The 14,492-nt window shown below is 46.5% G+C and overlaps 1 pseudogene; it reads left to right on the top strand.

The window, feature by feature from the left end:
- Positions 1-12,572: 12,572 nt before the first annotated feature.
- Positions 12,573-13,673, top strand: LOC130879849 (non-histone chromosomal protein HMG-17-like; annotated as a pseudogene).
- The last annotated feature ends 819 nt before the right edge of the window (positions 13,674-14,492 follow it).

A 14,492-nucleotide genomic window follows, 5' to 3' on the forward strand; every position in this document is an offset into this window, starting at 1 on the left:
GTTTTCCTGCAAAAACCTTCCAAAGCAAGGACACGTTACCTCTGAAGTTCCTGGAGTTCCTAAACTGGGTTTGTGCCTATTCCACGGAACCCTGTGACATATAGCTGTCAAAGCTCTGGGCTTTCCTACCCCCTACCTTGTAGCACGAATAATAAAAACCAGATACTGGGGTTCAACCCAAAAACCAGAAAAGCAAAGCAACCAAGCCACTAGAGAAGTCTTACCTCTACCAAGGCTGGGCGACTGCAGACTAAGCCTCTCTTTCCTCCCATTTTATATTCCCTCTAGTGCTGGAATTAAAGGTATATGGCTCCCTAGTACTGGGATTAAAGGTGGAGGCACCACCACCTGGATTTGTTTCTGCACTGATCTTGTGTAGCTCAGGGTAGCCTTGAATTTACAGAGCTCTGTCTCCCCAATTCTGGGATTAAAGGTGTGTGCCTCCCCTGCCTGACCTCTAGTGGCTTAGCTTTGCCCTTCTGATCTTCAGGCAACCCTGAAAAGTATTCAGTGCTGATTGGCTTCCCAGCACCCCAGCCTGACTTATTACCCTCCTCTGAATTTTCCTCACTGCCTCCCAAGTATTTCTACTCCTGTTCCTGAAGATTTAAGTCTTTTCTCAACCCAGCACTACCTGGTCTCTTCGGATTGGTGCTTGGAACCTTTTTAGTGTTCTGTTAGACCCAGGTAAATGCCTGAGGTCTTCACGGTGGTGGCTGATGCCCTTCAAGCTGACTGTCACCTATGGTTCTTTCCTTAGCCTTCCTCATTCTCTCTCCTGTCTCCTCATGAGGGGGCCCTACGCTTTATCTTCTGGGAGATTCTTCCTGCAGATAGCTTCAGAACTTTGCCTCTCTCTGTTGCTAGTTTCTTGGGGAGGCCCACTCATCGGGAGTGATCTCGATGCTCAGAATCTACCAACATTCTCTTCCTGCCCCCTTCTTATTTGGAGCACCTTTGTTAGTGATTAGCTTTAGGTCTAGCTCTGTTTATCTGAATGGTAGTTGTGTAATGACTGAGACTGCTCAGCCTTTTAGATCTTGCTACACCTCTCGTCATTGCAATGATGGCAGACCCATGAAGGACTCTGCGGATGCTGGGGAAAGGACCAGAAACTCTTCTTCCTAAGGAAGGGTTTGTAGGTCAGAGGATGTTTTCTTAGAATGATTTAGCCTTGAAGTTACTTTATGAGTCCAGCAGGCAGACAGGAGCACCCTGTGCTGTGGGGTGGTCTTTGTGTGGAGTAGGTCACTGTGGGTGGGGTGTCCAGGACTAGCGCTGATGTTTGCAAACCGTATGACTTCACTGTTTACTTCTCTGAGGTTCATTTTGTTTGTGTGTGAGTTAAGAATAAAACAAAGAGCATGTCTAAGTGCCTGCCTCAGGAGGAGTTCCCAGAGTGGACAATGACTGACTGTGAGCAAAGGTAGCGAGGTGGAAAGGACACGCTAAGGTCGTCTGTGGAAGGAGGCACTTTCGACTCCGTCGCTTAGCGTAGAGAGCCATGCAGTAAGAATCCATGTTGGCATCCTGAAGACACTGCGATCCACGAGCTTGCTTCAGTGAAGCTATTTGCTGTGGGGTCTATCTCGGTATCTCCCCAACCCAGTACACAGATTTTCCAGTGAGCCAAGACCAGCCCCGGGTGGGGTGGGTGTCAGCCAGGCTGAGCAGGAGGCTGCAACCTGTTCAGAATGACGGGCTCCGAGATGTGGCGAAGGCTGCCTGCTCAGATCACACTTTCTCATCCGCAGTCAGGAAACAGGAAGCGATTTGACGCGGCACGCTGCATCAGTTATGATCAGCCCGGGGAACATTCTCAGATAAGCACTTTCTGCCAGCCCGGGCATCCTCGTCACGGGCAATCGGCAGCAGAAAGAGGGAGAGCGGTGGCGTGTGCCAGACTGCAGTCTGGTTCTATGGCTTCTTCCAGTTCAGAGCCATGGCACCCCCTTGCTATGGGGAGGGGGGCGGCTTCTCCTTCTGAATCTCAACCCTTTGGATCCTCTGCCTCCTGCACACGCTGGGGCTTCGGAAGGAAGAACGAAGAGAAGTTGCTTGTCAGCACGCAAAAGCTCTCACACAATTTCTCACCCGGAATCCCATACATTGGATTGTGCCTTAGCTTTGGTCTGTGGAAAGGGTCCTGGTGGGATTGGTTGGTTGGGAGCAAAGATGGAGTTTCTCTGAGATGGTCGTCACAGATGGCAACAGGAAGAAGGAGTCAGGACTCCACGGTGTGGAGGAGAGCACACCCCAGTCTGTACTGCAGATCAGGATGGGATCTTCTGCATTGTAATTCTGTGCACAGTGGATCTGAGGAAGAAGGAAACCTTGGGCCTGGGGTCAATTTTAACTGGCAATCACTGGCATGTTTATTACTTACATCTGCATGTTAAGATATCCTTTATTTTCCATTGACGTGTTATAACTGTACATATGCATTATTAACATGTGTAATCCTGTGTAAAAATCAGACTGCGGTCATCGCCACACCTATCACTCAAGACAGGTCATTTCTTTATATTAGAAACATCCTTAATCTATTAGTTAGTCTGAGATAGTCAACTGAATACTGTCAGCTGGAGTTGCAGTCTGGCTTTTCCTTCTGAATTCCAGTCCCTTGGGGTTCTTTCCTGTTGCACAAATTGGGGACTCAGAAGAGAAAGGAAAAATGGAATTTTGTTGCTTGGATCTGATTTATATGTGTTTTAAAGAGAATCCTCAATAACATAAAATAAAGAGAATCCATGTCAGACAGTTTGCTGTTTGTTCTTAGATAGGATAGCTCCGCACTGAGTCTTCTGTAGTAAGAATCTTCGCCAGCATTTGGTCACATCCACAGATCTACACGCTTACTATAATAAACACTAGAACACACTAGAAGCCATTTCTCCTATCCTGTTGCACCTCTGGGCCATTCATGGCTCCCCACTTCTCAGGTTGTGGTAACTTTTCCGAGATGAACTTTTAAGTTTCTGTACATCATTATACCATAAGATCCAGTTTGCTATGCCGCTAAGAATAACAGAACTTAGTTTTCTCACGGTTGCATGTATTCCATGTGTGTATGTATGAACAGATCCCTGTACACATCCTTTCTGTATGCACTCGTTAGTCAGTGGACGCCTTGGTTGCTTCTACAGTAAGCAGTGCTATAGCAAACATGAGCACCGATCCTTCTTTACACACTTCGTTCATTTCCATTGGATGCATACAAATCATATGTCAGCTCTGTTTCTTGTTGTTGAGGCTTCTACCTTGTCTTGTATTTTGTGAGGCTGCATTTTCCCATTGAATCCCTATAATAAAGACTTTTATAAATTCTCTCTTCACCTTCCAATTTTATTTATTTTTTTTTGAGAAACTTCTATTGTTTTTTTTTCCATAATGGCCTTTGTAATTTACACTCCAACCCATAATAGGAGAGTTCCTCTTCATTCATACCCTTCCAACATTTATTGCCTTTTATCTTTTTGATAAATCACATCATACTGTTGTTTTGATTTCATCTTGTGATGATTGGTGATATTGATCATGATTGTTTATATGTGGTACACTTGTATATCTTCTTTTGAGAAATGTCTAGTCATATCATTTGCCTACCTTTTAATTAAATTATAGAGTTTTTTTTTCCTACTGAGTTGTTTGAATTCCTTATATATTGACCCTTTCTTAGCTGAATGATGTGTGAGGAAGACGCTTCAGCCCTGGGACAACTGTCTGAGAAAAGCAAGGGGAGTGGGAAGTTCCGTTCATCCTATTGAGGAAGGGCATGGTGGGGAACGACCCATACCATAGCAGCTGTGAGGGAGAAAGGGGAGAGGGGAGAAGGGAAAGGAGGAAGGAGGGGGAGAGAGGGAGGAAGGGAGAGAGGGAGGGAGGGAGGGAGGAAGAGAGAGAGAGAGAGAGAATATGCAGTGGCTCTCTCCTTTCCAGCTGTTACTCCATCTAGGTTCTAGTCTCTGGAGTGGTCTCACCCATATTCAAGCAGGGTCTTCCCTCTTTAGCTAATCCTCTTTGTAAAGGACACCACAGATACCCTTATCTTTTTTCTGATCTTAGAGGAAACAATAATGTTGGTCGCAGGCTTCTGGTAACTAGCCTTTATTGTGTCAAGGTACTTTCCTTCTGTACTCAACTGGTTGAGGGCTTTTTAAAAATTATTATAAAAGAATATTGGATCACATAGTATCTGTCCTCTGTATATTGAAATGGTCATATCATGTTAGTTCTTCATTATGGGTGGTGATGAATTATTGGTTTGTATGTGTTGAACCACCCCTATATTCCTGGCCTGAAATCTACTCGAGTGTGTTGGGTATTTCAGTTGTACTGTTAGCCTTGACTTGCTTATTGAAAACTCTATCTGGGAGCTTGGTTGTGAGAGTCACTTTGGACTCTCTCCGGCTTGGGTATCGGGTGTCTCCTCGAGAATGCCCTATGACCTGGTAAAGACAACGTATGTTCTGCAGCTGCTGATGAAATGTCTGCTGAGTGTTTGCTCGGTCCCTTTGTTCTATAGTTTAGCTTAAATCTAATTATCTTTCCACCACCTCACACTGTTCTGCAGGCTTGTCAGATTTCTGCTAAGAAATCTGTCATGGAGCTTGGCATCTGGGTGATCTATTGATACATGGGAGGCATTGAATTGTTGCCCTAGGGTCTGCCTCTCGCTTGTATAACTGACTGCTCCAGCTTCAGTCCACATATGGTTCTGGCTTAGTTTCTTTGGATGAATTGATATCTTGTTAGATAGTAATCATCCTCACCTCTTTTAATAGTTATGGGCGTGACTGACACCGTGATTCCTGGCCACAGTTGCTTCCTTTTGTGTGAACTGCCTTCTTCCATATCTTCACTTTTACATCATGTGTGTCTTTGCTGTCACAACAAGCTTCGTCCAACCAGTGTGGTCCTTGGGCCTTGTTTTTTAAAAATATGTTCAGCTAACCTCTTTTGTTTTCAATTGGAGAATTAAACGTTTGCATTCAAAGGCAATTATTGAAAATGAAGACCCATTCTGTGTTCTTAATATTGCTACCTCTTTTGTATATTCTTTGTTCCTTCCTTTCTTCTTGTTTGTTACCTTTGTGGTTTGCTGCGCTGGTAAGATCTGTGTATCTGCTGTTCATGGGTATTCTAATTTGACGTGTTTTTATGGTGGTAGTTATGACCCACTGGTAGGAAAGGACTTCTGTAAGCACTTCTTGGAAGGTTGGTCCAGTGGCGATGAATTCTTCCCATTTTTGCTTGTCCCTCACTTCTGATGGGTAGTTGTGCTGGGTGTGGTATTCTTTGTCTGCAGGCTTTGCTTCTAGGACTCCATCACACCATCCATTTGGGTTGTCAGCAAACCCTGACTGTAATGTATCACAGGGAGGACTTTTTTGGTTGAATCTAGGTTTCCTTTGAGTGTTCTGGATCCAGATGTCCATAGTTTTCTCAAGACTGAAAAATTTCTCAGCAATTATTATCAAGCTACTCCCCTTCCCTCCACTCCCCTCCCCTCCCTTACTTTCCTTCCCCTTCCTTCTGTTCTTTTCCCTTCGAATACCCACTGACATTCCTTATAATCATGATTCTGAATTCTTGTTCAAGCAGTTTCCAGAGAGTTAGTATATTCCTCTAGAGTGGTGGTTCTTAACCTAATGCTGTGACCCTTTAATATAGTTCCTTATGCCGTGGGGACCCCTAGCCATAAAATTATTTTCCTTGATACTTTATAACTACAAATTTGTTGTTGTTATGAACTGTAATGTAAATCTCTGATATGCAGGATATCCTATATGCAACCCCTGTGAAAGGGCCTTTGACCCCTCCAAAGGGGCCGTGACCCACAGGTTAAGACGCACTGCTCAAGAGATGTGGTGACTGTGATCATATAGGAAAGCCCTGGTGAGAGAGGAGATATTTTAAAGATTTATTTTTATTTATATGTCTCTGTGTATGTCTATGTGAGGGTAGCCCACATGTGTATATGTGTATATATCGTGTGTGTGTGTGTGTGTGTATGTGTGTGTGTGTACCCAATGAGGCCAGAAGAGCTCAGCCTATTCCCCTAAAGCTGGGGTTACAGGCAGTTGTGAGCTGTCTGATATGGGTGCTGGGAACTAAACTTAGGTCTTTTGACAGAGCAGCAAGTGCCTTTAGCGACAGAGTCATCTCTGTTTTCAAGAGATACACTTCATGCTCCTACCTTTAGTTGGCAGACAATTGCTTTTCTTTCTCACTTGTAAAGCTGATGTGTTCAACAGGAACACAGAAGTTTGGAGCTTCAAGCTGAGTTTCAAAGAAAAGACACAAAAGGTTCTGTTCTCTGCCTGTGAAAGGAGGTGACTTAGGACAAAAGATACTTTCAGGGCTAGGATGGGTGACATTCTTCATCCCTGTCCCGGAAATAGGGGATATCTAAAACTTAATTCTCATGCGGGGCAGTGGTGTCACATGCCTTTAATCCCAGCACTTGGGAAGCGGAGGCAGGTGAATCTCTGTGAGTTTGAGTCCAGCCTGGTCTATAGAGTGAGTTCCAGGACAGCCAGGGCTGCACAGAGGGACCCTGTCTTGAAAACCCAGAAAGAAAAACCAAACTATTTTTTTTTATATAACAGGGTAGATGCAACCTCTGGCCCAGCTCCTATGGCCCAGCAAAGGGCTGATTATCCTGATTCACAGTTAAATTTGTATATGGTCTGTAAGATGACCACAGAAATTAGATGCCCTCCCCCACACAGTTTGGACAAACTATAAATGCATTTATTTTTGTGTACCAATTTCTGTTTCCTAACTTACTGTACAATACAGGAAAACAAAGAGTCAAGTTTCCAGACTTAAGGGCCTAGTGACAGCATGATACCACGCTTCTTAGGACTTGCTTGTCACACATCTGGAGGGACAGCTGTCCTATTGTTTACAGAATGGCTTTAGTAGCAAACCTCCTAGGAGCTAACCAATGGTGCTGGTTGGAGAAGCCATAACAGTGTTGGTTTCAGGTAAATATTTGAGTGCACTGTCAGTGATGTGTGTGAAGGCCTCTGTGGCCTGGGCAGGACTTGACTGTGACTGGAATAGATCTGGCTCAGGTAGGTTGATGACTTTGGATACAGTGTGCCTGGCTCTAGGGAACCATTTCATCTCTGTGGGTCTGTAAAGGAGGGGTTGCCCTGGAAGGCCAACGTGGCAGAAGCTGAAGCAATTGTTGGGGTGGCAGAGGCAGGTGTCAGCTACTATTTAAGGGTGATGTGTAGGCAATGCCCCTCCCATGAGCACAGAGGCATGTGACACAGAACCTCTGGTGGCAGACTGGGGTGTACATCAGGGTATGAGCATTGCTCAGGTGATCTTCCTGGGTCTCTGGAGGTTTGCTTGTTCAGGTAGGCTGTCTCAGGACCACAGATGGGTAGGCAGGGCTTCTGACTGTTCCATAGGGATGGATCAGCTCAGTGATTAAGTCGAGCTGTTTATCTACATCCTGGGTGGGCAGGGTTTCAGGCAGCACTGGGCTGAGCAGCAGGAGCTTTGGAGGGGGAAGAGCATCCACTGTGTAAGCCATCTTGTGCTAGACAGACAGCTCTTCAGATAGGCCCAGGGTCTCGGTGCCCTGCAGGATTTTCCAATAGCGTGCACTCCATGTTTGTGGTACGAGTCTTGACAATTGAGCCTCCTGCTTCCCCTTTGGGGTGGGGTCCCCTGTGGTTCAGGGTTGATGTCAGGAAGTGGGATTGTGGATTCTGTGAGCTTCATTCTCTTCTCTCTAAGGCTGTGGCTCATCTGTGTTCCCTGGCGTCCCCCAGCCACATCGCCACTGAACTCCAGCACCCTCTTCAAATCCCCCAGGGAAATCGCTGTGGTTTTTTCTGTTTTATTCAGGTTCTGTAGAGGAAAGTGTGCCAGGCACCTCCGGTCAGCAGGCTTTCTGATGTTACCCTCGGTCTGTCAGCCACGTTTTGTTTTGATGTTATTTTTTCATCCCCTCTCCAATTATTCTTTGTAATTAAATAAACCTCCGAATGGGAGGCTTGGCTTTTCCTTTCCCCACCAGGGACCATTTTGGGAAGTTACCTTTGCAAGACAAACCTCCCTTTCTCTTAGATCCGTGCCATAAAAGGAGTAGAATGCCACAGTTCAAGTGTCTGCTGTCAATAGCAGAGTGGGCTATTGAAAAGATGAAAGGGGGGTGGCTGTACAACTCGCGCACGCAGTTCTGAAGGCTGGGAGATGCAATTACCCGTTTACCTCTCTGACACACGATTATCACATTGCGGGAGAACAAGTCAAAACACATCCTGCCAATTACAGCCGACACATGACCCCCACACCACCGAGGCTTTGGACTCCATTTGTCTGCGCTGGGAGCCTCCTTCATGTCATCTTTCCTGATGTGAGTTTGCAAAAATGATTCCTGTAATTACCGGCCCAAACAAGCTACACAATTAGCAAGAGGGCTTCTGAGAACGCTTTCCCCAGTGTCTTTCTTTGTTGCTTGCCTACTTCTGCCTTTTCACGGACACCCTTCACACACCTTTGCTGGTCCTCATCAAGGGAATAGGCATGAGGATCACACCCTTCTCAAAGATTGGTCTAGGGTACCCTGGAAAAGGGCAGGCCTTTGGGCAAATTTAAAAATAAACATAGAAAGTAAAATCTATCTTCTTCCCCGTTTTGACTTGAGGAACATGCCATTTCTAGAAGCTACCCAAAAAGTTATCCAACCTTGTTGAGCTTCTTGGTAGTCACCAGTGGGCTACCTGGTTCAAGTGTGTCTTTAAGGCATGGTTGCCTCCACTTAGAATGTAGTGAATTGGTCTTTAGAGATGGAGTCTAGGGCACCTGTCACATCTTTCTCTGAATCACTCCTGTGCTAATTTCAAGTCCTAACTCCTGTTATGCAGGCTGGTGATGTCAAGAAGCAAGGTGGGCAGGAAAGCCTCAGAGGGCCTGGTAGTATCTGTAAAGGACGTTTGCAACAGGAATCTATGGTTGAGTCTATGCCACATGATCATACCCACATAGCTTTTAATGTCTTGAAGATTTCCAGGAAGTGACAGGGTGTAGCTTGGTTCCTGAGCAACTAGCAAGCATTTCTATGACTGGTGCTAATGGTTTGGCTGGAGCAGGGACAGACATTCTGATTTGCTTCATGGGATTTTGTCCTCAGCTGCAGAATGGCAGGGGCAGCCTCAGTATGAGGCCATGGCTGGAGAAGGGGCCTCACAGTAGAAATCACATACAGACATGCTTAGTGTCTGTGTATTGATAAAAAATGTCAGCCACACATGGATAGAAGGTCTCTATCTCCAAAGTAAGACAGGTTTAGGCTTGAGATACACCTTCTTGGCTGACTAAATCCTCTCTTTCAGCATGCTATCAACTCATAAGGCTTCACTTTCGATCCCTGCGTAAGGGACAAACTGAGTTCCATGGAGATGGCTCAGTTAGAAAAAGACTTGTTTTGCAAGTGCAGAGAACCAAGTTTAGTCCTAAAAACCCACCTAGAAAATGGATGCTTGTCATCCCAGTACTGGGAAGAGGAGACAGACAGATTCCCCAGGGCTTGCCATCCAGACTAGCCTACTTGGTGAGTTACAGGCCAGTGAGAGACCTTGTCTCAAAAAAGAAAGAAAAGATGTGACCCTGAGGAACAACATACAAGGTTGTCCTCTGGCTTCTACATGTACCCCCCACACGTGTGCATGTATGCCTGCACAGACATATGTACACTTGTGCATAAATACACACACACAAGGAAAATGTGAATAGCTGTATTACAGGATGGCTATGGGGCTGAAGGGGAAGCAATATCCACAACGTTTCACACGTGGCTGGAAAAAAATATCACCAGGGAACCAGAAAGTACTTTTTGTGAAGTTTTCAATTAATAGCATTTTTTAAAAGGCAGCTTCATAGTTTTTCATACATTTTTCAGGATGTCAGGAAAATTGGGGATTATTTCCCAGGAGGAATGTCGTTATAGCAAGTAACCTAAGTTAATTTATGGCAATGTATACTGACAGAAATGCTTTACAATGGAGTATACACAATGGTCTTCCCAGTGCTGGGGGTTTATGTGCCCCCAGAGCTCAGAAGGCGGCATTGTGAGCAGACCACAATGGCCTTGCAGCTTTAGTTTACATAATGCCAGTCCTAGACTGGGATCTTTATTAATGGAAGGAAATGGGAGACAGACACCCAGGGAAGGGGCCATGGGGACACAGAGAGAGAGCACCACGGGAAGAAGGAAGTACTTACTTGCCACCTAAACCAGAGGGCAGTTGGGGAATGGCTACCTCGGACTTCAGAAGGGACTGACCGCTCTGCGAATGCTCTTGTCTACAGCCTTTGGCATGATAGCAACACTCTCGGTTCCTGACACTTAGACACACCTCATTTGTGCCCCATTTTAAAGGCAGCTTCAGGGAAAGCAGGGTACACACCAAGGCCCGGGGTGATGAGAAGTAGAGACGGTATGTCCATTCACAGCTGACTTTTGTCTAAATGGTTTTCCTCTCCTAATTGGAAGGCCCTTTCCCACAGTCAAATCCCGGCTATCCAGGAACACAAATTTAATCTACAGATTCTCGTCTATGAGAAAGCTATGGTGTGAATATGCCAACCTTGCAGGGGCCAAGAGGGACCCTGGAAGTCTTCGGTGCTTGAGAAATTTTACAGTAACAAATTAAAATTCAAGATTTCAAGTGTGATCTTTCATATGAGCCCCAGACACTATAGCTAGAGGTTGGGGTGTTCCAGGAGTGAGCCCAGGGTGAGGGGTGGGAGGTTTCTGAGAGACTAGATCTCAGAGCACATGTCCTACCTGCAGAGGGGAAAAGCAAATGGGGAGAGTCACATGGCCACACCCTTTGGCCAGCCTCTGCGTTCACCTCCGAGTTCCTGACCCCTGAACGACACTGCCAGACAGTCTGCCTCATCGGGTATAGCAGGAAGTCATGCGTGGTGGTTTGAATGACAAAGGTCATCATGGGCTCAAGTGGTTCAACACTTGGCCCCCAGTCAATAGTGCTGTTTGGGGGTGTTATGGGATCTTTTGTAGGTGGAGCCTTGATGGAGGAAGTATGTCACTGGGGGTGGGCTTTGAGTGTCTATAGCCTGGTGCTATTCCCTATTCATATTCTCTCTCTCTCTTTCTCCCCCTCCCTCTCTCCTCCCCCCTCTCTATTTCCTGATTGCAATATTATAAGTCAGCTTCCCATTCCTGCTCCGCATCTTCTCAACCACAATGAACCGAGTCTCAGCCAGAAGTGTAAGCCAAAATAAACCACCTCTTCCTCCTTGTTGCTTTTGGTCACGGTGTTTAATCGTAGCCTTGGAAAAGTTAACTAATAGCCTTCTACTTTGGTAGAATCTGAACTCAGCTCAATGGGGCTTCCACATTCACAGGAATGTTGGCTGTCAACGCTATTACAGTGACACGGGGCCCTGGTGTGTGACACTCTTGCACACGGTGGAGACAGGTCTCTAATCCAATGGCAAATGGCATATGGCTACAGACCCATACAATACCTAAAGCTGCCAGAGGAACATGGGGTTCACTTTTGACAGGCCTGCGTCTTTGCACGAGGAAAGAGTAAGACCCCTCTAGACAGGCCGGGCTGGCTTTCCCGGCCGCATGGCAGGACCAGCCGGCCCGGGAAGTGCCACCGCTCGTAAACCTCCTGGGGATCTTGCAGGGACCCACAACCATCTCTGCCGAATGCTGTCTGCCTACAGCCACTGGGGACTCGCCAGCATTCCCTGCCGCCGCTAGCTGCTTGGGGAACAACCAGGGGATTTAGGAACATTACTTGGTTCCAAGAAAGACCACAAACTGAGACTCCACCCAGGCTCCACCATCCATCCAAAGGAAAGTCCTAACATTCTAACTATTGTAGATAGGATCTGTTATGCCTAAATCTGCAGGGTCCCCACAAAAGCCAACAAAAGAGACTGAGTTCCCTATGTAAAAGCAAAGAACCTTTATTTTAATCAAGTTTGCAAACTCGGTTTCTACACATGTCCCACGTATTGGACTATCTGGAGAGCCCTGAGCTAAATTAGAATTGGTTTTTTTTTTTTTTTTTTTTTTTTTTTGGTTTTTCGAGGCAGGGTTTCTCTGTAGCTTTGGTGCCTGTCCCGGAACTAGCTCTTGTAGACCAGGCTGGCCTCGAACTCAGAGATCCGCCTGCCTCTGCCTCCCAAGTGCTGGGATTAAAGGCGTGCACCACCACCGCCCGGCTTAGAATTGGGGTTTTACACCGCTAGACAAATGTCAGCCAATCAGGGGTCCTGAACCTCAGAGACCCCCTCACCCCCACCTTTACTGTTTTAGCTTATCATGGCTGCCCCCACAGGATCACCTGCCAGCACGTACCCATCCCTTTTCACCAGGACACCTCAGTCAACCAGGGGTCCTGAACCTTAAAATCCCTCTGCTTTTATAAAAACCCCACCCCAGGAGCAGTGTGAAGAAGCAGCGAGAACGACCCCCAGACGGACCCGAGCCGCGCACAGCTGCAGCCCCGCGTTCAGCGCCGACGTGTCCCGTCCCCCGTCCCCCCCCCCCCCCCCCCCGCCGCCACCATGCCCAAAAGAAAGGCTGAAGGGGATACTAAAGGAGATAAAGCCAAGGTGAAGGACGAGCCACAGAGAAGATCGGCAAGGTTGTCCGCTAAACCTGCTCCTCCAAAGCCAGAGAGCCCAAACCTAAAAAGGCCCCTGCAAAGAAGGGAGAGAAGGTACCCAAGGGGAAGAAGGGGAAGGCCGATGCTGGTAAGGATGCCAATAATCCTGCAGAGAATGGAGACGCCAAAACAGACCAGGCACAAAAAGCTGAAGGTGCTGGAGACGCCAAGTGAAATGTGTGCGTTTTTGATAACTGTGTACTTCTGGTGACTGTACAGTTTGAAATACTATTTTTTATCAAGTTTTATAAAAATGCAGAATTTTGTTTTGCTTTCTTTTTTTTTAAAGCTATGTTGTTAGCACACAGAACGCTTCATTGTTTTGGGTGGGGAGGAACATGTGTCACTAGCGGTGTCTCCCAAGCTGGATGGATGATGGTTCATGATGGAAAACATCTTTCCCTGATAATTTTGAAAGACTCCTCTTGGCTCCCAGGAGAGACGTCCTGGGGACATGTTGACATATGTGGCCACCATGGCACAACATGCCTTGTGTGGGAAAACTCAGTTCATTTTTATATCCTCCTCCCCCTGTACCATCAACATAGACTTAACTCCCTTAAGACCAGAGACCTGTTGGAACCTGATCCCCAAAATTGGTTTTGCCAGTCTGTTGGGCAATCTGGACTTTGCAGTGATATTGAGTGTCCTCAAAAGTGCAGCGGTTCCTTTTATAGAAGATTATGGATCTGCAGATTGACAATTCTGCCATTTTCATTTCATTTCCTGAAAGTCAGGGTCGGCTTGTGAAAAGTTGTGAAACAACATCCTCAATGTGAAATGTCAGCCCTCACTCTAAACTCCCCCCCCTTTTCAGAGCATCCAATGAAGACTCACCGGGTTTTATAGTGACTTTCTGATTTTGGTAGTCGATACAAGAAGGGAGTTTGGAAGTTCTTGTATACTGTTACTGATTGTCTGCCCATGTTCTGCCTGGAAAACCATGATTGTTTATGGAAAGTGTCTTTAATAAAGCTGGATACAGTTTGGCTTGGAAAAAAAAAAACCCACCCCAACTCTATTTATGGTTCTCTGATCGTGTCAATACCTTGGGCACACAGAGAGTTCACAAATTTGTGTAAGAATAAAGGCTTTTTGCTTTTACATACGGAACTTGGTCTCCTTGTTGTTTTTTTGGGGACTCCGTGGGTCTGGGTATAACACTAGGCCATGCTCCCAGAGAAGCATGCCATGCCTGGGCAAGAGATACTAAGCAAAGGTTTCCACTGCGCCATAAACGGACTCCCGGCAGGCATGCAGTGCTGGGCTTTGGGACTTGGACACTTTTGTGTTGTCTTATATAAGCAGAATGACCCCAAGCGAGTCTTACACTTCTGGATTAGCTTCTGTCTGTCTGGAGCTGGAGCTTTTCACAAAGAGTAAAATATAAGCTTTGTGAAATACAAAGTAGTAAGGTGGGAGGTCCTTGCCAGGGGGCTCCTCTGCCTAGGTCCTTCTCTGCCAGGGGGCTCCTCTGCCAGGCTGCCCCTCCAGTGCAATTTTGAATCCCATTTGCTCTGAGAGGCTTGGGGACCCTGAACAGCTCACCTGTTTGCATGGGAACTGAAGCCACTCCTCCATCCTTCGGGATAGCCCTTCGTTTGTCACAGGCCCCAGCAGAGCCTCCTCTCGGTATCCCTCCTTCCACAGGGAGCTGCAAACAGCTTTGGGATCCATGCCCTCTTGTTTGGCTTGCTTCGACTCTCCTGTCTCCACAGGGGTACTCTAAGGGCGCTTGAAAGGTGGTTGCCTGGAAGAATTTCCAGGAAGGCTTTTGACTTCTGGGAATGCCTCAGGACTGAGGTTCATGCTGTT

The sequence above is a fragment of the Chionomys nivalis genome, chromosome 1 (assembly GCF_950005125.1).
Source record: "Chionomys nivalis chromosome 1, mChiNiv1.1, whole genome shotgun sequence".
NCBI classification, from domain to species: domain Eukaryota; kingdom Metazoa; phylum Chordata; class Mammalia; order Rodentia; family Cricetidae; genus Chionomys; species Chionomys nivalis.